The sequence below is a fragment of the Prionailurus bengalensis genome, chromosome B3, assembly GCF_016509475.1.
Source record: "Prionailurus bengalensis isolate Pbe53 chromosome B3, Fcat_Pben_1.1_paternal_pri, whole genome shotgun sequence".
Classification (NCBI taxonomy): domain Eukaryota; kingdom Metazoa; phylum Chordata; class Mammalia; order Carnivora; family Felidae; genus Prionailurus; species Prionailurus bengalensis.
The window spans coordinates 59,512,955-59,517,659 of NC_057355.1; positions in this window are offsets into that span (position 1 = coordinate 59,512,955).

Here is a 4,705-nt window from a genome sequence, read left to right on the forward strand (position 1 = left end):
AGTGCCCTCAAAGCCCATCCATATTGTTGCAAATGGCAAGATTTCATTTTTCTTTTTTATGGCTAAACAAGGATTTTTGTTTTAATTTTTTTTCAACGTTTATTTATTTTTGGGACAGAGAGAGACAAAGCATGAACGGGGGAGGGGCAGAGAGAGAGGGAGACGCAGAATCGGAAACAGGCTCCAGGCTCTGAGCCATCAGCCCAGAGCCCCACGCGGGGCTCGAACTCCCAGACCGCGAGATCGTGACCTGGCTGAAGTCGGACGCTCAACCGACTGCGCCACCCAGGCGCCCCTAAACAAGGATTCTTAAAAGCAACCCTAATGACATTTTGGAACAGTTAATTTTTTCTTGTGGCGGCCTGTCCTGAACATTGTAGGATATTTAGCAGTATTCTTAGCTTGTAGCAATTAAATGTCAGAACATTCCCACCTCTCAGTTGTGACAACCAAAAATATCTCCAGACATTGCCAAATGCCCCCTGAGGGGGAAAAGGGGCCCCAAATTGAGAAAAAATTGAGAAAAGGCCCTTTTTCTTTTAATTCAGTTGAAAGAAGGACAGAATGTATTTAAAATAATATTTTCTAAGGAAACTAGGGGAACAAAAGCAAAATACAGAAGCAAAGCATTAGTAAACAGCCATGATGTGGGCAGGGCACCTGGGTGGCTCAGTTGGTTAAGTGTCTGACTCTTGATTTTGGCTCAGGTCATGATCTCACCGTTCATCACATGAAACCCCACATTAGGCTCTGCTCTGACAGCACGAAGGCTGCTTGGGATTCTTTCTCTCTCAAAATAAATAAATAAGAAATAAAAAAAATAAGAAAAAAAAAGCCATGATGGTTATACAATATTGTGAATATACATAATGCTACTGAACTGTTCACTTAAAAATGGTTAAAAAGATAAGTCATGTAATGTATATTTTACTATAATTTTCTAAAACAGCATAGCATTAATCAAGCCTACAGATTTCTGAATCTAATTTAACTAAATTTTAATGACAGATTAGCATTACTATTATAGCTTATCACATACCTAAATTGAGGTTCTTCTTAATGCTTTAAAACCATCTAGGGAACTCTACCCAAAAGGCTCTTTCTTAGAAAGTAAATATTTTAATTTCTGTCTTGCATCAGGCATCTGAGGCAAATCTCCTAGGCAGACACTAGGAGATTAGGACACTAGGACACTAGGCCGCTTGATAGCTCACAGTCCACTATCCGAAAGGATCATTACAATAGAAGGGATCTTGGAGATCATCTTGTCATACAGATAAAAAACTTGAGGTCAAAACAGGTTGAGTGACTTACACAGGTTCATGGAGCCCTTTGAAGGTCATGCCAGGACCAGGATCCAGATATCCTGCTTAGAGTTCAGTGTTGTGCTGCTAAACCACACAAAAGCCCATTCATGGAAATACATTTTTATCAGAGACTGCCAGCACCTTTTGTGAATTACAGTAATTTTTATAAAGGGGAAAATGTCTAATGGGAAGAAAATGAATGCAGATTAACAAGAGTGAAATCGTCTAAATAAATATGCCATTGAGAAGTGACTGGGGAGCAACAGCATCTATTCTCAGGAAATTAGATATACTAGTTCTACTTAATGAGATGGATATATATTTGCATTATTTTAAAAGGTTTTGAAAACTGGCTTTCAAAAACACCTGTTTCAATCATGACAGTTTAATTTGTTGTCTGGACTTCCCTGGCAATGTTTTCTGCCTTTGTTCCCACCTCATCATAACCTGGAGATGCCTCCCCCTCTTCTCTACTCCTGCTCAAAATTCAGATCAAATGTGAAACCTTCCCTGAACTTCAATTTCCCTGGCACCTCCGAGAAGGAATTAAACATTTCTTTTTCTACGTTTCCATAGCAACTTACGTGTATAGGCATTTTACCTACTGCGGGTTTTCGTCTTGCAAACTGGATATAATTAAATGCATAGGGAATGTGAGTCACAGTGCCTAGACTGGCTACAGGTTCTATGATCCAGCCATGAGACACAATTGCTGCTGCTTGTTATGTAGGAACATAAGACTGAATGAATGGCTGACAGCTTACTTGGCCTCTTGTTTGTGAACTGGGCGTAAATTTGTTTTGCATCATATTTCACTCCTGCGTCATATGTCATAACAATGGGTAACAAATGTGATAATAATGTGTATTAGAAGTGCTGGGTTAATGATAACATTGTGTAGAGCTAGGAAAATAAAGGCTATGACTTATGCAAAAGTTGAGAGTAATAGCTTTTTTTGAAAAGACATGCAATATCATTGGAGCTGTTGGATTTCATATCATTAGAGTAAATGTTAATAAGATTTTTAAAATTATCTTTCTGGAAAATAAATGCTTAGAAAACTTCAGGCCAAAGATGATAACAGAAATAGAGAAGTTCCAGAGTGTGAAGCTAAAGGGCCAGGAGAAAGATTCAGGTTTGTTTTTGTCTGTTTTGGTCAACCAATCTGTTATTTTTTAGGCCACAATAACAAAAATATTTTTATTGCCGAAATTACCAAAGAGATGGCTCAATTCTCCCCATTAAAACAGTCACTTTATGTTTTAATGTTTATTTTATTTTTGAGAGAGAGAGATAGAACATTCAGGGGATGGGGCAGAGAGGGGAAGACAGAGGATCCAAGGCAGGCTCTGAGCTGGCAGCACAGAGCCCCACAATGTGGGGCTCAAACTCAAGAACCATGAAATTATGACCTGAGCCAAATTCAGACCCTTAATTGACTGAGCCACCCAGGTGCCCTGAGACGATCATTTTTACAATGCAATTTTTAGATATTGTTTTGTAGGAATCCAACTGGTACAAATAATAGAACAGTATCTTTGTTGATAATTAAATTCTACCTTGTAATATTTTATGTATCTCTCATCTCCATAAGACTGTAAGCTTCTCAAAGTCAAAAATCATGACATTCATTTTTGTTCCCATTCTACTCTTCACTTCAGAAAGGAGCACCAAGCCTTGTGCAAAAGTATTCAATACTTTTTTTCCTGGGTAGAATTACAGGGATAAAAAGATTCTGACCCTTTTTCTTTAAACCTTTTTGTTGTAAAATATAATTCAATCAGGAAAGTACACAACACAAGAATGTATAGCTCAGAGAATTACCACTAAGCAAACACCCATGTAAACCACTACTCAGCTCAAGCAAAATAACATTACCAGAACCTTCTCACAATCACGATCTCCTCCGTTCTCCCAAAGCTAACCATTTTCCTGACTTTTCTAAGTATGCACTCTAAAACATTATAGTTTAGTCTTGCCCATTTTTTCAAACTTGCTACAAATGGAAATACACATTATGTATTCTTTTGTATCTAGCTTCTTTAACAAGACATTTTGTTTGTGAGATTCATCCATAACATTGTATGTAGATGTGGTCTGTTCAGTTTCATTGCTGTATATCATTTTATTGAATGAGAGCATCACATTACATATTTATCTATTCTGCTGTCAATGCCATACTTGGGTTGTTTCCAGTTTAGAGAGATTACAAATAATACTTCCATGAACATTTATGTATATGTCTCTTTGGTTTATTATGTGCACACATTTCTATGGGTACCTGAGTGTTGAATTGCTGAGTCATAAGGGTATGTGCATCTTTAACTTTCGTTGAGAAAGTCACATTGGTTGTATCACTTCTGCCAGCAGAATATGAGAGTTTCCACTGCTTCACATCTTTGCCAACAATTGTTATGGTCAGTGTATTTAATTTTAGCTGTTCTAGTGGATATGCAATACTATCCAAATGTAGTTTTAATTTGCATTTCCTGGATTACTAATGCGGTTGGGCAATTTTCATGTTTATTGGCTATTTGATATCCTGTTTTGAGAAATGCCTATTTAAATCTCTTGCTTATTTTCTTTCTTTAAAAAAATTTTTTTTAATGTTTATTATTTTAGAGACAGAGAGACAGAGCACAAGCAGGGGAGGGGCAGAGAGAGCCGGAGACAGAATCTGAAACAGACTGTAGGCTCTGAGCTGTCAGCATAGAGCCTGACGCCAGGCTCGAACCCACGAACCATGAGATCACAACCTGAGCTGAAGTCAGACACTTAACCGACTGAGCCACCCAGGCGCCCCAATCTCTTGCCTATTTTCAATTGGATTGTTTAAAGATAAACAATAAAAAGATTTCTTATTTCTAGCAGTTCTTTATATATTTTGAATACAAGCCCTTTGTCAGTTATATATGCTGTAAATTTATTTTCCTTTTTTTAAATTTTATAATTGACACACAATGTTACATTAGTTTCACATGTATAACAGTGATTCATCAACTCTATACATTAAATTTTTGTTTCCTTTTTTGTGGCTTGTCTTTTATTATCTTAATAATGTCTTTCGATGAATGGAAGTTCTTAATTTTAACAGAGTCAAATTTGTCAACTTTAAATTTATGTATCTTGTTTTGGAATGCTTCCCTTATACCAAGTCATGAAGATTTCTATTATTCTGTAGGAACTTTAATTTTTTGCCTTTCAAATTTAGATCTACAATCCACCTTGAATTGATTTTTATGTATGGTATAAGTTAAGGGTTATGTCCCTTTTTTTTTCTCCCCAATATTCTTGTTCAAATATCCTATTTGTTGAAAAGACTGCTCTTTCCCTACTGCTCTGCAGCACCACTTTTGTTAAGAACCAAATGTCCATCAACTGTGAGCTATTTCATTCTG